Source organism: Symphalangus syndactylus, chromosome 1 (assembly GCF_028878055.3).
Source record: "Symphalangus syndactylus isolate Jambi chromosome 1, NHGRI_mSymSyn1-v2.1_pri, whole genome shotgun sequence".
NCBI lineage: Eukaryota > Metazoa > Chordata > Mammalia > Primates > Hylobatidae > Symphalangus > Symphalangus syndactylus.
This window is the reverse complement of record NC_072423.2, coordinates 136,660,376-136,679,025: the sequence shown is the minus strand read 5'-3', so window position 1 is coordinate 136,679,025 and position 18,650 is coordinate 136,660,376. Positions and strand designations below refer to the sequence as shown.

General features: G+C 39.5%; 1 protein-coding gene across 10 annotated transcripts in view; it reads right to left on the bottom strand.

Annotated features, from left to right (window-relative positions):
- THRB (thyroid hormone receptor beta) overlaps window positions 1-18,650 on the bottom strand; it is a 382,425-nt gene that overhangs the window by 198,198 nt on the left and 165,577 nt on the right. For 7 of the 10 annotated variants that reach the window (XM_055285744.2, XM_055285718.2, XM_055285710.2 and 4 more), the window contains exon 3: window positions 9,430-9,566. The exons of 2 other annotated variants lie outside the window; for them this stretch is intronic. The gene's annotated coding sequence lies outside the window, so the exon portion shown is untranslated. Of the gene's footprint in view, window positions 1-9,429; window positions 9,567-18,650 lie in introns of those variants that run through there. One more of the 10 variants, XM_055285762.2, reaches the window with a different exon arrangement.

Below are 18,650 nucleotides of genomic sequence, written 5' to 3'. Positions count from 1 at the left end.
GCTCCCTTTGTCTGGAAAGCTCTTCCCCACCCTTTCCTCTGGCTCCCATTTTTTGGCCAGGTCTAGCTGGAATACTGCTTCATCAGAGAGGCCATCTCTGACCACACAGCGAAAGTGGGTTCTACCTCCTTGTACTTCACATTTTTGTTGCTTTCTACCTTACTTCCTTGGCCTTTTTGTATATGTATTATGATTTAAAATGACTCATTTATTTAAGTACTTAAAAATTCCATTATTTTTCAAACTTTGTAAGTTGGTAATGAGAATTGTTTTACATTGATTCATGCACACACACACACATAACTGCAACAATAGTTTGACAAAACAACATGCTTAAGAAGTGTTAGCGGAATAAAGTTTTGTTTCTTTACTCTCTTTGAGTTTGCTAATTAAAGGAACAATCACAAAAGCTGTTTGTATCCCATTAACTTGATCTAATAACCCACTAACAGGGTGCAATTCAAAATTTGAACTATTGAGTTGTTTTCTGTCTGTTCTCCCCACCCCTTCCCTTCAGCCTACAGAAAAAATGTAAGCTCCATGAGGTAATAAAATTTGACTGTATTTGTCTTATTTCTGGTACACAGTTGATATTCAATAAATATCTTTTGAAAAAATCAATACATAAAAATGAATAATTAATAATGTCTTACTAAGTTCATCTTCCTTATTTTGTTACGCTTTTAACTAAAAATAATTATTTAAGTTGGAGCATCATTTCCTTTTTTGATAAAAGTATTTTTGGAATCTAATTTAATGTTCAGGGATCCATTAAGCATTTCAAGGAAGATACTGACATTACTAAATTGTTCAGCAATGCATAGAATTTGAAAATACACTTGAAAAATAGAACTTTGATGTAAACTTGTAAAATACGTAGGATGTATTATAAAACCACTGATTAAATAAATTTAAAAACTCCATTCCCCTATTCAGTGCTGTGTTGGGTAGAAAAAGGGTAAGTGAACAAACAAGTGGAAAAGAAAGTTAAGGAAGAACATAGAGAAAAGGATTGCTTTGCGCGGACATCTGGCTTTGCTTCCCCAAAGCTATCGAGTACTGGGGCAGGCAAGTGGGCTTGCTACCCTAAATGGGAGCCATATATCACATTGGAAGCTCCATGTCACAATTCTATTATACTTGCAAAATGTTTCTCTGTGTGCTTATTTAAAATCTCTCTTTGTCAATGTGATATTCAATCATGCTACTACTTACTGTTTAATCTTTGTGAACTTGGGAAAAAGGAATTCTGTTCAGAGTAACAAACTTTTCATGTGACTTATAAATTGTTTTCTATCTATAAGAATTTTCCATGATAGGAAACGATTTACCAATAACCTTTGCTTTTTAAAAATAAAATGATGCACTTTGATTTCATTTCTTAAAAGGGAACGGAAAACAGAAGAGAGAAGACTTTCCTTTAATTCAAAATCTTTCTTTACATAAACAACTACTTCTTCCAGAACTTCAGTGACCACTCATTTGCTCTAGAGCAGTGATTCTCAAACTTCAGTGTTCATCAGAATAATCTAGAGGGCTCCTTAAACATAGATTGCTGGGCCCCAACCCTAGAGCTTCTTTCTCAATAGGTCTGGGTTGGGGTCATAGAATTTGCAGTTCTAACAAGTTTTTAGGTGATGCTGATGCTCCTGATCTGAGCACCACATTTTGGGAATCACTGCTCTAAAGCAATGATTCTCAACTAGGGGAAATTTTTTCTCTTAGTAGACATTTGGCAACGTCTGCAGACATGGTGATTGTCACCATTGGGTATGGGGGGTTCTCTATTGGCATCTAGTGGGTAGAGGCCAGAGATGCTGTTAAAAACCCTACAATGCACAGGACATTCCCCACCACAAATAATTATCTGGTCCAAAATGTCAATAGTGCTGCTGTTCAAAAATCCTGCTCAAAAAGGAACTCTCTTTCTCATGGAAGGACATTGTTTAACAAGAGTTTAAGTAATAGGTAAAACAAGAGCTACTTATTTCAGAAGCCTTCGGCTAAAGTGGGATGATGTCACAAACATTAATTGGGTGATGTCTCAAGCAGATATCTATGGTCATCTTTCTCTGTGTCTGTCTCTCCCACATTCACACGTCCATTAAGCTTATAAAACACCACACAGCCTAGACACTTACTCATCCAAAATGTAAATGAGGATCTGTGTATGGCTGAAGAGGGATGGGAAGCCAGCTGGAATGACGAAACACTTTTATTCCTCAAGGGGCCACAATCACTTTGTCCAAAGTAGATAGAATTCTGATTGAGGAAAATGTAAACCCCAAGCAGGACAGAAAAATGGAGTTGGAAAGGCTTTGCAGTTAACTAGAAGATGCAATATTTCTTTTAAATACTGTGTATTAATGAAAGAAGAACTTGCTTGACATCTTGGCCAGGGCTTAAGCAAAATTAAGAGGGCTTCAATGGTTCTCTATGATGCCCTCTTGTCTCTCCTCTCCATCTTTCATAGACTCTTCCATCCATCTATTTTCAGAATTTCCAGAGCCCATGCTACAAAGAAAACCTGATCTTAGATTAGAAAAAAGAAAGGCATTTTGCTAGCAGATGTGATATCTCCCTATCTTTCCCTAAGCCCCTTTTTTACGCCTGAGTCCGTATCTTAGCAAACGGTCCCCTGGGAGGTGGAAACTTAGGAAACATTCTTATTGTTCTTTTCATTTCCACCCCTATGTCATCCAGTTAATCTCCAAATGTTGTGAATTCCCCTTTTTAAATCTCTCTTCTGGACTCTTCATCCTTGCTCCTTCAATGTTGGTTCATACCAACATTATTTCTCACCTGGATTATAGAACAGCCTTGCAAATGGCCTGCCAATTTTAGCCCCTCTTCATACTCTATCCAGACTGAGCTGTCTACAACACCTATGTAATCTCACTGCTTAAAACCTCTCATTTACTAGTAATAGGTCCAAAGACCTTGCAATGGCTTATAAGACTTTGTACACACAGGCCACCAATTACTTCTCATACCTTGCTCCTCTTCTCTCCACTTCCTCCATCTTGCCATTGTGTTGCAACCATCCTGAACCTTTTTGGGTTCCATGAAAGTGTCATGTTTTTCCTTAACACTGTCTTTTTGCATGTGCTGTTTCCCCTGCCAAGAAAACTTGAATGCTTGCCCTTGCCTTCTGCCCTACTTCCCACTATTTCAATTCTCAGTTAAATGTCCTTCCCTTGGGAAGCTTTCCCTGACCTCTCAAGTCAGTTAGGTGCCCCACCCATGTGTTCTCATGGCACCTTGTAAAACTCCTCATTGCAATTATCTTCTGTGGTAATTGTCTGGGTCCCCAGTAGTCTGAAAAGCAGCAAGAAAGTAGAGTCCTCATGTCTATTTTCTTTTTATTTTTTTTCATCATCATAGCTCTTGTACCTAGCACTGTACCTGGCACAGAGTAAATACCAACCGTACTTCCTTATAGGTAGGAATTTAATGAAGTATATTATCCTGGAAAATAATTTAATGAAGCTGGTGAAAGAGCTAAGTTTTGAGATACAAAAGGTTCCTTCCCAGAGGTCCTTGAAATCAAACCATGCTTCCTACGTATACGCCCACATTTGTGTGGCAGAATCATTACATAAAACCGAGCTCTCCTGCTAATTTTGAGAACTGATCTCCTTCTATAGCCTTCAATAATTTTCACATTCTTTTTTCCTCTATTGTACATCTACCTAGATCAAAGAATCATAGGAAGCCAGCGTGGCTCAGCCATGGTGAGTGAGGGGGAGAAGAAGAGGGGGTGAGATCTGTGAGTCTGGGCCACATCACACAGGGCCTAGTAGGCCATGTGGAAGAGCGAAGATTTTATTTTTAGTCTAATGGTAAACCTTTAAAGAGTTTAAATCACAGTGGTGACTTCATCACTCTGGCTTCTTTGTGGAAAATGGGTTGGAGGATGATCCAAAAGTCCAAAGAGAAAGACCAGTTAATAGACCATTGAAACATTTCAAAGGGAGGATGGTGGCTTGACCCAGCAGGACAGAAATGGAGATGGTGGGAGTGTGCAGACTCAGGATCTATTTTGGAGGCAGAATAGGTAGGAGTTGCTGAGAGTTTGGATTTGGGGGTGAGGGAAAGAGGAAGCAAGTATGATTTCTAGGTTTTGGGATTAAATACCTGGATGAATGGTGCTGCCATTTACTGAGATGGGAGGACAGCAACTCCCAATTTTCAAGGCTCAGCTCAGTCATCACTTCCTCCATGAAAGCTGTCATCAGCTCCAATCTCCAACCTTCTCTCTTTCCTCTCAACCACTTGGGAAATCATTGCCTGCACCACTCATCTTTTTAGGAGTATGTGCTGAACTCCCCAACCTGGCTCACATTCCTTGAAGATGAGGGACCCCTTTCACATCCAGCAGTGCCTTGGATGTAGTGCTCCATCAAATTTGCTGCTTGGGGAATTAAAGACAATTCCCATGCAGCAAACATCCTTGAAGCTGCTAAGAATATCCTGCCACCCACGGGACTAAATGTTCACATCCTCCAGTTCATATCTCAATTGAACATTTTAAAAAGCCCATTACCAAAAGCCATTGAAAAATATGTTTCTCTCTAGTTCTTAAAGAAAGGCATTTAATGTCTATTATACACTCTATTATTATTTAGCATTATCCCTTTTCACTTGATATATAGTTACTTTTCTTTCCCATTATTAAATATTACCTTAAAATGCAACCTCATTTCCTCTTGTATTAAATAGAAACTGAGGATAAGTTTCTCCTCACTGAAAACACTTTGAAATATTTCAAGTACATTTCCTTTTCTACACTGTTCATTCACAGTTTGGTTCAAAAGCTTTTTTTTTAGAAAAAAAACAAAACTTTAAGATACCATAATATTACCTTTCAGTTCATTTTTCAAGTTTTTCAGAAATATAAGTCTGATGCAAATTTGGAATTAGACATTTATTGTAGCTTCCCACACAATGCTAGAATGCTGTCAATAATATTCTTAACAGTAAAAAGGGAACATAATCATGAAGAACTTTTGCAGAGGCAGGAATTAGGCTTTTTCTTGTTCTTCTTTTCAATTCATGACCTTTGAGAAGTACTAAGAGAAGTATATTTTTGTTCAGAATCTACTGTAGTACTGAGTTAGGCGTTTTATACACCTGCTGTCATTTAACTAGCCCAATCACCTAACGATAGATTTTTATCTGCATTTCACAGATATTTGGCAGGATTTAATGATTTGTCTGAGGACACACAGCTAGAAGAAGCACGTCTGCATCCAAATCCAGGCCCTGGTGAATCTAAAGCTCAAGGTATTTTTTCTACACAATTATTCATTCAGACTGTAGGGATAAGGGAGGGAATCACCTTAGGAAAAGCCTAGTTCCATTGCAGCAATAACCAAACTATTTGTAAATTCTTCCTTAAATCAAGCCAAATCCTGAAATTTTTATTCACTGTTGGTCCTACCATCTAAAACAAGAGATCTTTAAATGTATTTTACAGGGTCCTGTGAGATCCCTGCTATTATGTGGCAATTTTGCAGTTATAATAAAGGTATTTTCTGAGGAGAGGTCTTTTTTTAAAAAACATCAGACTGCCAAAGGGATCTGTTATCCCTCTTTCCCAAAGGATAAAACTCTTTTCCTGAGGGAAATACAGGACAAGTGTCTTCCTTGCTCTGTGCTTCAGTCCTTCTCATGCTTAAAAATAGCTGTAATCACTCAGGCAGTCTTTTCTTCTCCAGATCGCACACTCCCAATTCTTTCAGCCTTTCTTTGTAACGTGTAACACCCCAAACCTTCAGCCTCTACAGAGCCATTCTTTGGAACATATTCCAGGTGTCCGCTCAGGTATGGTACTCGAGGAAACTAAATGTCGCTCAAAGGATGGCACTAGGAATGGATTACATATTTTTTATTCATATATTCCTGCAGGGTCTTATTTCAGAATAGGAAGGTAATTTATTTTACTTTTACAATTCTCCTTAACATTTTTAAAGTTTAAAAAACATAGGATTATAATCTATATCGCTGTATTACCCTCCTTCCTCTCCCTGCCCCCAACAGAAAAGCTTGAAATTTAGGAATTATATTTTCTTTGTCTTTTAATTCCAATTCAGGACACATGAGAATCACTGGACAAGTATGTTTCTGTAATCCCACCCTTAGGAAGGATACATTAGAATTTTAAGAGAAGTTGGCCATTGGAAGCCCATGCCCTGATGGACATGTCTTGACCCACACATTAATTGCAACACAATCTCCTTCAGTGTTCACACACAGAGCATCACAGGGGTGGTTTGACACTTACCCTGTCCTCTGGGCTTTCAGGACCTGCCGACATCACTACATCCTCAGCATGAGCTTCTCATTCTCTACTTCCAAGTCAGATAGAATGAAGGCATTCTAAACAAATAAACCGCCTGGGACCCAAAGCCACGTCCTGCACTTACGCAGCTAAGCTATCCCAATTACATGTTCTTGAAATGCACCTTAGATGCCTGTGGTGACTAACGCTTGGCTGGCGTCATGGCTGTGTGGATTTTGCCACATAACGCACCCAGGCAAACAGCTCACTACTCCAGGCTGCTCTCTCTGGCTCAGGATTCTACACTGTGCCTCCTGGTCTTCTATAGGAGCCAGTATTGCAGCAGGAAGATGAGCAAAGCTTGTGGTAACCTAAACCCCTAGTGAAATGAGATTCCTATAGCACTGGGAGGCTGCCTGGACAGCTAACACCTGACATGCTACCTTATCCACATCTACATACCCTGTTACGATTAGAACTTTACTCCCCTCTCAACTCCAATATACTCACACCAGCCTGATAATAATAATTGCAGGGAGAAGTAGTTCACTCCACTAATTATGCTGCTTATAACTGGCACAGAGAGCAGCGATAATTTGGCTTAAAGTAAGGTTTTATGATCCTCATATGTTTAAAGGTTCCTTGGGTTCAAAGCCATTATGATTCAGGCTTGACAATTGTGAGGATGAATTTCAAATATCTCTATGTGTTTCTGTTTTTATTTTTATTTTTATTTATTTATTTTTTTTTTAAGAAAAGCATTATTTTGAAAGTGCTCCATGTGACAGCTCTTGTTTGCTCCTGAGGTGCCCAGCTATGAATTTAAAATGCTTTATTGCACTCTTTAGAGAACATGTTTCTGCTGGTGTGTAAGGCCTGGAAGCTGTCTGCATGCCAAGGCAATGCCCCCTAAATGAAGTCTTATATAAACCTGACAAAGTATCTTTAGATAGCAGTAATCTCAATGGGCTACTACAGAGTCATGAAAATAACTGCTGGTCAACCACCAAAACAAAATTTGGCTGAGCACATACTTCTAAAAGCCTGAATCATAGGACTATCATACCAGTAACATTTCATCATCATATATTTTTTAAATATACTGGCATATTCTTTTCTCTCCTCTTTCCATCCTTTCCTTCCTTTTTCTCTCTCTCTTTTCCTTTCTCCCTCAGTTCCTTCCTTCCTTTTTTTCCTTTCAGAAGACATTGTGCTCACCCTCTCCCCCTTTCTCCTTCCTTCTCTCCCTCTTGCTCTCACCTTTGTTCCTCCTCCCCCACCACGTGCTACAGTTCAGACTCTACATTTAATTGTCAACTCACCTGATGCCCCTAGATTCTAAAATAACCTACACTGCAAATTTTCATCCTCTCTTGAGTTACTGCAATGTTATCCAAACTGGATCTCTCCACAGGGTGGTTTATCCACTCTCTCCTCTACTTAACAACCCTCAATGACTTCCCACCAGGTACAAGCTAAAGTCCCACTTCTCAGCTTCACATTCAAGACCCCCACACCCAGCCCCAAGTACCACCTTCCACCAGTCCTATTCCTAACTTCAGTCTCCACAGCACACCTTAAAACATCCTCCACCCCACATAACACTTGACACCTCCCAAACAAGCTCTGCCTTATCACGACTCAGAACTGCCCTGTCTGTTCACTCCTTTTCGTGAAAGGCTGAGCCCGTATTTCAGGCAGAAGCCCTCCCCTAACTTCCTCAGGCAAAGTTAGTGACTTTCCTCCTCAGGTTAACATTGCATTACAAATATTTATTACTATCTGTCTCCCCAAATTGGTTAAGAGTTTCTGGGGCAAAGGTGTCACTGACTCACCCACCAGGCAGTTGCTCAACAAAGGTTTGCTGAATGAACTTTGTTCCTTTGAGTTTATCCTGTATATTTTATAAGTAAAAAGAAGCAGCATAGTATGGTGTCTATGAGTTTGTGGGTTCAAATTCCACCTGTGACTTGAGAAGGTTATTTAATAGCTTGGTGCCTCAGTTTCCCCATATGTGGAAACTTTCCAACTCTAGGGTGCTTGTGAGAAGTAAACAAGTTGCTACATAGCTGGAATATTGCATGGAAAACCGAAAGAGGTGCATGCTACCTGAGTGTTTGTTAAATATAATGGAGGTAATTCTGATACCCCATGGCTGCCTCTGTTGTGCTCAGGGCAGAAGGCTCCTGACACCATCAGGACTCGCTTGATTTCAACGAGCAGATCTTTTATTAGAAATGTAAGTGTCTGCCTTACTCCTCCAATAAAAAGAGAGATGCTAACACCAAGAACATTATTCAATCCCATAAGAAAACTAAAAGTGGGCTTATGCCACACTCAGAGCCATTGCACTGGCTAGGGTGTTGGGTCTGGAAGGCATACAAAACACAACACAACACAACAAAACAAAACAAAAACCTAGTTAAGAAACTACAATTCAATTCTTAGACTACCATATATGGGAAAATTCACATTGGTTCTAAACTGTTAAATAGGAAATATGTCTATATTCACAAAAAGAGATGGAAAGAAGTCCAACTTCAGCCAGGTACAGTGGCTCATGCCTGTAATCCCAGCATTTTGAGAGGCCAAGGTGGGCAGATTGCTTAAGCCCAGGAGTTCAAGAACAGCCTGGGAAACATGGCAAAACCTCATCTCTACTAAAAATGCAAAAAATTAGCCAGGTATGGTAGTGTGTGCCTGGAGTCCCAGCTACCTGGGAGACTGAGTGGGGAGGATCATCTGACCCTCAGGAAGTCGGGGCTGCAGTGAGCTATGATGGCACCACTGTACTCTACCTTGTCTCAAAAAAGAATGAACGAATGAAAAGGAAGCAAGGAAGGAAGGAAGGAAGGAAGGAAGGAAGGAAGGGGCCTAATTTCACGCAATTTGGCTTCAAAAAGTGAGTAGAAGCCAAAATTCAGTATTCAGAGACAGTCAAAGGGAAGTATTGATTCTTTTTGTTTGCAGGTAGACCAAAAGGGAGATTCCCTGGGTTGAAATTCTGCAAAATATATTTCACTTAAGTACATCCTTCATGATCAGCCCTGTACACATCCTGGCTATATCTTTTGCAAGTGCCTCCTGCATGTGCCTTATGCCCCAGCTGTGCCAACAACCTTCGAGAAACCTGCGGAGAAGCTCACCTTCACACCTGGGCTTGGTAGCTGCCTTGCCTGGGATGCCCCACTTCTCGTTGTAACACTCACTCAGGTGTCCACTTTTCCTGGGAAGACTTTTTCTTGCTCTCTTCAAGGACCTTTGCTATGAGCCTCCAAGCCCCCTGAAAATACACATTTTGCAAAGCATTTATCACATTGCATGACAATTGTATGTTCACTTTCTCACTCCCTCACTAGACAGTGAGTCTTTCAAAAAAGAGAGGGACTGTGTCTATTTCCCTGTTGCTTTCTCAATGCCCAGCACAGTGCCTGGAACGAAGTATGTGCTCAATAAATGCTCATTGGATATTATTGAACAGACAGGATTCCCTGTGTATGGAGAGGCAAATTCATTGCCAAATGCCTATGGTAGCAATGTTGGGTCCTCCCCTGTGCGTTGTTTATCAAGGCCATGCCATGGGGATACCACACTAGGGATGTGGGTGAGGAATTTTCACATCTGACTAAGCTGAGATGATTGTACAATTACACATCACTTCTCTCTAGAAAGAGAAATAGTTAGGATTCCTTAAAAGGGTTAGGAATTCCTCAAAAACCATTGCACATACAGTAGGCTGAACCAAGAATTTAAAAGCTTCTACATGACATTCAATGTTTATGACTCACCTACTTTAGGTGAAAATGCAAAGGAGTATGCATATTAAAGCCACAATGAGAGACCATTACATACCCATTATAATGACTAAAATTTAAAAAGACTAACATTATCAAGTATTGTAGAAGATATGGAGCAACTGAACTCTCTTACACTGTTGAGGGCACTGTAAATTTCTATAACCACTTCGCAATGCTGTTTGAAAGTTTTTAATAAAGTTAAACATATATCTACCCTATAGCCTAGCAAATCTTCCCCTAGGTTTATATCCAAAAGAAATTCATATGTCCACCAAAAGACAGTCCCAAACTGGAAACAACCCAGTTTTCTGTTACACAAGAAAAGGAATAAACATACTGTGGTATATCCATGTACTCAATACTATGCAATAAAAAAGAATAAAATACTGACATATGTAACAACAGGTATGAATCTTACAAATGTTATATAGAGCAAAAAATGTCAAATACAAAAGAATGTGTATCATGTAATATGTAAAAGAAGTTCAAGAACAGATAAAAACATTTATGAATGGTGATGAAATTCAGAAAAGTGGTAATCCTGGTATGGGGCAGGCAGTGACAGAGAGGGGCATGGGCAACCTTCAGGGTTGCTGGAAATGTTTTGTATGTTCTTCTAAGTGGTAGTTACATGGGTATACAACTAAATAAAAAAATGGAGCCTTATATGCTTTAGTATATGCATATTATAGCACACTAAAAGTTTTCATAAGCTTGATGAACAGATCCCCTAGACGAGCAGAAGCGACAAAACACCCCATCACTCATATAAAATTCAGAGAATGGGTCATATACACCCTTGTTTGTTCAGGCAAAAAGATCAGCACTGAATAAAAGCTGACACATGTTCCAGTGGAACTGGCATGGTTGTGGAACAGAGCATTATGGCAAATTCAGTGTATTCAAATAACCGAGGGCAAAGACATCCACTGCTCTGGAGGTCACACCTGTAGCATAACTCCGTTTTGGGGATGAGTGGACATCTCAGCTATACTCTCTATTATAGGAGTCTAGAAACAGAGGCCCTTCTCAATCATATGCTTTCAGTCAAGTCATTCAGTCAAGTCAGGTGCCACTTTTTGAAAGTCATTTCATAAAAGAATAATGCTAAAACCCTCCGAAGAGCGTAAGCATACTGAAACCAGAAGAGAGAAAATAAAAAAAAAACTTTGCAGAAATGTGAGATGACCCAAAGATGATCAGAAATCTCAAATACTTGAAGCCTGCTGTGTCTGCTATTCCTGTCCAATTGAAAGGAAAGAGATGCTCCAGAAAAATGTATTGTCTTCTCTTTACCAAACAGGGCTTTGGCTCCTAATGAGAGTTGCACCAGATTATCACATGAGGACCTGCAGAATTTCTTTTATTCTTTCAGTGTTTTTCAACAAGGACATTATGGCATTCAGGGCAGGACAAATGTTTGGGTGCAGGACTGTCCTTGTTCTGAATGTCCTAAAGGCCAGTAGCATCCCAGCCCTCCCATCACTGTGATACCAACAAAATGTATGAACATGTTTCTGAGTTGAGAACCAGCACTGATGTTTTGGCAGGAGGCTTAATTGGCATCCGGATGGCCTAATCCACCCTGAATTAGAATCCACAGTCAGTCTTCTGGTTGGTGTTTCTAGTATTAAATATCAAGTGTAAATATCTAATGTTAAATATAATATTAATAACAAATTAGTCAACATTTGACAAAAAAAAGGGAAGGACTTTGCTCAAAGGTCCAAATTTCCAGTCCCTTAAGAAGTGATTCACTGAACTTACCCACCCAACCTTTGCTGGCATTTGCAATCTTGGACTCGGGGCCTATGTGGCAGGAAGGTCAAGCAGCCAGGCACTTATTTCCTTCCTCCTCTGTCCGTTGGATCTCACCAATTAGACTGTGAAAGGAGGAAGCTAGCAGAGAAGATGACCTAAAGAGCCATCTCTTTAAGGCCTGGAGTAGAGCTCATCTAAGCCACTACCCAGGTCTCTTTCTCTTACCAACCCATTCCCACAAGAGGACAGAGTTTCAGGTGTATCTTCTTGCAAACAGAGCCAGGGAAGAAAAATCGGCAGAAGAAAAGAAATAATTCTAAAGTTCATGAACCTTATCAAAGTGAATGACTTTGCCCAGTTTTACACCCCCAGTCTCCATCTCACTGTGCAGGCTTAAATAACATAACCAGTTGTGTTGCTATAATGACCTAACAGCACATCCCTACAGGCTCCACTTCATTCCTGCATCCATTCAGAGGAGGCCCAAAAGCAGGGCCTCTTCATCTGGTTTCCAGATCCCTAGGCAGTGTATCCCGAAGAGTGATATGAAAGATAAGTTTAGGGGGTAGGTTTATGAATTTTTAAAAGAATAATACTAATTTTTTTACAGTTATCTTTTGCTTTTAATAAATGACACCTTTTTCATTTATAGAAATAATATAGGTTCCTTTTAAAATAATTTATGTAAATCCAAAAGGTCAACTATAAAAAACGTGAGACTGGGGATGAAATTATGGCAGTTTGGGATGATTTTTACCTCAGGAGGGTCTAAGACGGGCTTCTAAGATTTCATAAATTCCTTGAAAATTTATGGGGGATTGTATGCTAATATAATTTTTTTTTCTGGGAGGAAGGTCCACAGTTTTCATAAGGTTCCCCTAAAGAACCTTGAATCCAAAATGTTAGGAATGATTGTCCTGGAATCAATGCTGTGCTGTTCAACACTGTAGCCACTAGTCACTAGCCACACATAGCTACTAGACACTTCATACTTGCCTAGTTCAAATGAGATGTGCTATAAGTATAAGATACACACTAGATTTTGAAGACAACATGAAAAAGAGAATGTAGAATATCTCGTTAATAATTTTTCTACTGGTTACTTGTTGGAATACTATTTTATATATTGAGTTAGAAAATGCAGTATTAAAATAAATTTCACCTGTTTTTTTTTTAATGTAGTTACTAGGAAATTTAAAATTACATATGTGAGTTGGATTTGTGGCTCACTTTGTATATTTAGTGGACAGTACTGGGTTATAGTATAAGGCCAAGAAAAATAAGACAATCTCTGAAGTCCGGGAGAAATTAGAATTATGAATATATTTTAAGGCATATTTATAATGTAAGAAACGAGATAAATTTTGAGAAAAAAAATGAACTTTTACAAAATATTGATTTGGAGAGAAACAATTATACAGGTATACATTTCACTTTGTCCCCTTAATCACTTAGCCAGGAAAATAAACCAGTAGTAGAAGCTTAAACTGTTCTATTCTTTCAAATTAAAACTATAGTTTCCATAGATTCGAATGAAGGTAGAAAACAGTAACGGTTTTAAAGTTCCCGGGAAAAGTAGGTAAATGATTTAAGTATCATTTTCTTTGGTTACTATAATCTATATCCACCAAATAACAAAGAGTTTATTGTATTTGCTTTGGGCCAGGCCCACCTCCCATCTCTGTTTTACGGCTCCTCACTAGGATAATTAAAGTGTCTAAGTCTTTTAGAGGAACTCCTGAAACTCCTTTCTTTGCCTGGACAGCAGCTTTCATCTCTGGGTCTGCACATCTTGGGGCATCACGATCTCTCTTCAGCATTTCCTTTCTGAACTGAAAGCTGATTCCTTCAATGTATAGTTGCTCAGGTGCAAATTAATATTATTGTGAATTCTTTTCTTTTCCATTGTTATTATCAAGGCAATGGTTCATCTAGATCCTTCTACTGAAAGTCATTTCTTGTTACAGAAGTTTGTATTTTCTATGGCTGAGCAGTATGTGAGAATAGTCTCACGTTCATTTTATTGCATGGTCCTGCATCTAATCTTTCACAGAAAAGATTAGCTCCATCTCTCCTACCTAATATCCTGCCACCTTTTGTAACACAAACACGGTTTGGATGCTAATAAATGTGTCAGTCCCAGATCGGTACAGATACAGAGCTCATGAGTGAATTTGGCCATAAAAGCATATTTCTTATGAGCATTACATTCATGCCCAATTGTTTCCCCGTTCACTCCCATTCTGTTCCTCAAAAATCTATAGCAGAAGGCCTATTGGTGTTTAGCGTTTCCATAAAGTGATGTTATTCAGATGAGCTTTAAGAGGCCCACAGATAATGTTACATCATGTTTTCTTCAATGAGATGACTTGTTCTAACTAAGTCAGGCCCCAGGCAACCACCATTCCTACGCACGTTTTTTTTTTTTTTTGGATACTGTTGTCTCTTTACTTTCTGGGAGCAGCATTTCTGCCCTTTAAAATGGCAACTGCTCCCCAAGCCAAGCAAGACAGAAGCTGTTAATGGCTCTGCCCCTTTTCAAAGAGCATTCTTAGGGAGGAACAACCATCATACAATACATCTAGCTATGTGGACCGCAAGAGCTCCACTTGCATGTTGACTGTGTGTTGACTCAGCCTTCTCCAATTTTACTGTGCATAAAAATCACCTGGGATCTTGTTAAAGTACAGATTCTGATTCATTAGAACTGGAGTGAGTCCTGAGATTCTGCATTCCTAACCAGCTCCCTGGTGGGGCCAATACTTCTAGCCACAAACCATACTTTGAGTAGAAAAGGATCATCTCTAAGAAACTCTCCATGTTCATGGTTCTATAATTCTGTGTGACCAGAAACACCAATAGTTGGCATAAGCAGATGAAGATTCTCCCCAGGACCTCCACTAGAATACTCCAGAAGTCATAATAACAGTTGTAGAAATTTATCTAAATAGGAGGATTTAGAAATTAAGTATGGGAGTCAATCCCCAAATCATTTCAGTATCTTGAAATAAAGCATTCAGTGGACCAAACTTACTATCTAATACTTCTTTCAAATGTTTGAAATGTTAGGTTTCTCTTTGAATTTCAAATGTTTGAAATGATTATGTTTAGTCAAGGATTAAAACATAAGCAGTACTGTTATAAATCACCACAATATGCTACATCTGTTAATAAAAGACCTCCTCTTCCAGCTTCCACCTTGGTCTGAACACCCAATATGAAAGTTTTCTACAATCCCCCCAGCCACCTTGGATACCACCCCTGTGGGCACTTGACCTGCCTGAGTCTCACCCCATGCTTCATCTCAGTTTCAGCTGAGTCACAGGTAGGTCATTTCTACAGCAGATCTACTACGACCACACATCGCACATCTCAGTTTCTTTATTGAGGACCTGAGAGGTCATAGAAAGGAGTCACCTTGTTAACTTTATAGCCTCTTGTCTTCTCTGTGGTGCTTTGTCCAGTTTGCTCATTCATTCATTTCCATCCATCCATTCATTCTATCTTTCTCCTTCTCTTCTTTAGAGTAACAGCCAAAACCTCCCCTTGTCTACAGCAGAACAGTTCCACTGTCACCCAGATCCTTTGGAAATTTATCTTTTTACTTTCAAGCACACTGACCAAGGCATTTTTTCCAAATAAACCGCTCCTTTCCTTGAGAAATTGTGTTGCTAGTTGTTACTAGATGTCATTTGCCCATCCTGTTACAGTTACTTTGTTTGCTCTAACCTCTTTTTTATTGTGAAATATAATATACATACAGAAAACTGCATACACATCAATTTTTATCTTCAGCTTCTACTCTCTTTGAATTTTAATGGAGAAAACAGTTACTTTTCATTAACAACATATTAAATAAAAACATAAATCATTTAGTAACGTGGCTATAATTGTAGTCCACAGATCCAAGATGTAAATGAACCAAGGCCAAGCTTAAATGAGAACACTAAAGGTCCATGTAATCTCGTGGTTGCTAAATGGGATATGCTCAAATCTTTGTTTCTTATTCCTAATGACCAGAAAATCAAGTAGGTAAATGCTCTTACAATGAGCAGATTCAATGCTGTATCTACCTGCTGAAAAATATGTATTATACTATTTCAGATTAAATGAGAATTGTAAAATATGTATGACAGGATTTTGGATTAAATGGGAACATCAAAATAAAATGAATAAAATCGATAACTTCAGCAGGCTCCTATGTAGTCAGGGTCTATCTTCAGACTGTGTATTAAATTCCTGCTTCTTGCTTTTGGCTGTCTGTCTTTTATAATTTTATAGACAATAAGAAGAAGCAGCAGAAGAGAAAGAAGTCAAACACATACTCTATCAGATGAAATTATTATTTATTAATCATTCTCATGAAAGATTTGCTGGGGGAAAAAGGTTAAGCTTATTACTACATGGTGGTCCCTAGATTGAGTGAGATAGGTAGTTCATCACTGCTGCCTCAGACCCTGTTAACATTGATAACTAATGGCTGGCATGATGCCTGTCATATTAAATGCTTCCTCTCAAAGGAAGAAAAACGGCACTGAAAGAAAGTAATTGGTTCACTCTCAATTAATTGCAAATGGTTTTAAAAGAGCAAGGAGAGGCCAGGTGCAGTGGCTTATGTCTGTAGTCCCAGCACTTTGGGAGGCTGAGGCGGATGGATCACCTAAGGTCAGGAGTTCGAGATCAGCCCGGCCAACAGGGCAAAACCCCATCCCTATTAAAAATACAAAAATTAGCTGGGTGTGGTGGTGTCTGCCTGTAATCTCAGCTACTCAGGAGACTGAGGCAGGAGAATCGCTTGAACCCAGGAGGCAGAGGTTGCAGTGAATTGAGATTATGCCACTGCACTCCAGCCTGGGTGACAGAGTGAGAGACTGTCTAAAAAAAGCAAGGAGATAAAGACACATGCACACGTATGTTTATTGTGGCACTATTCACAATAGCAAAGACTTGGAACCAACCCAAATGTCCAACAACGATAGACTGGATTAAGAAAATGTGGCACATATACACCACGGAATCCTATGCAGCCATAAAAAATGATGAGTTCGTGTCCTTTGTAGGGACATGGATGAAACTGGAAATCATCATTCTCAATAAACTATCGCAAGGACAAAAAACCAAACACCGCATGTTCTCACTCATAGGTGGGAATTGAACAATGAGAACTCATGGACACAGGAAGGGGAACATCACACTCCGGGGACTGTTGTGGGGTTGGGGGAGGGGGGAGGGACAGCATTAGGAGATATACCTAATGCTCAATGACGAGTTAATGGGTGCAGGAAATCAACATGGCACCTGGATACATATGTAACAAACCTGTACATTGTGCACATGTACCCTAAAACCTAAAGTATAATAAAAAAAAAAAAAAAAGGAAGGAGAACACTTGCTGTTGTCTTTGATGATCAGGCCTAAACATAACAATCCCTGCCTGTTTTTCTTCATTGATTAACTTCAATTTCAAAGGTACATCAGTGTACCAAATGTTTGAGGTAGAAATAAAAAATTTTCCAACGTGTAATAAATCATAATATAGCAACAATCCAGAAATGATACCAAATTGCCTTCAATAATGAAAACAACAACATGAGAACAAAACCTGCCAAGTGTTGAAAATAGGTTTTAGGACTGATAGCCCTCCCTCCCTCTCCCTTTCTCCTCTTTAATAAAAGTCAAATTCCACTTATTCTTCTAGGCTTGATACAAATTCTAATGCCCTCAGTAAAGGATTCATAGATCACTGCAATCCACCATCAACTTTTGCTCTTCTTAATATCTTGAATATGTGATATCTACCCCATTCATCTGTAGTTGCCAAAATATAAATAATAAATAACTAGAATGATTGTTCACCTTTTTGTGAATATGTATCCTGATATCCCCCGAACTCCACCACCACGGTTAGCTACAACTTTCTTTTTATTTTATCTTTTGAGATGAAGTCTCATTCTGTTGCCCTGGCTGGAGTGCAATGGTGCAGTCTCGGCTCACTGCAACCTCCGCCTCCCAGGTTCAAGCAGTTCTCTTGCCTCAGCCTCCCAAGTAGCTGGGATTACAGGTGCCTACCACCATGCCTGGCTAATTTTCATATTTGTAGTAGAGATGGGGTTTCACCATGTTGGCCAGGCTGATCTTGAACTCCTGACCTCAGGTGATCCACCTGCCTCAGCCTCCCAAAGTGCTGGGATTACAGGCATGAGTCACTGCTCCTGGCCAGTTACAACTTTCTTAAGGGAATTGGCTGTACTTTTTATACCTCCCACTGGCATAGCATGGTGTTTTGCATAGAGAAAAGCTTAGTAAATATTTGACAACGTGTTTTCCCAAAGGGAGCTAGTAAATAGTTGTTCCCTCTGTTATTAAGCAAACTCCCAAACCAGAAATTGTTTGACCTTGGTATGGTTTCTTCACTAGAAGCTGTCCAGTCTTTTCTTTTCTTTTCTTTTCTTTTCTTTTTTTGAGATGGAGTATTGCTCTGTCACCCAGGCTAGAGTGCAGTGGCACAATCTCGGGCCACTTCAACCTCTACCTCCTGGGTTCAAGTGATTCTTCTGCCTCAGCCTCTCGCGTAGTTGGGACTACAGGTGTGTGCCACCACGCCCAGCTAATTTTTGTATTTTTAGTAGAGGCAGGGTTTCACCATATTGGCCAGGCTAGTCTCAAACTCCTGACCTCATGATCCGCCCGCCTCAGCCTCCCAAAGTGATGGGATTACAGGCGTGAGCCACTGCTCCGTGTCAAAGCCGTGCATTCTTTAGTGTGGACTTCTTATATGGTTGCCATTGAGAGTGTTCATAAAATAAGTC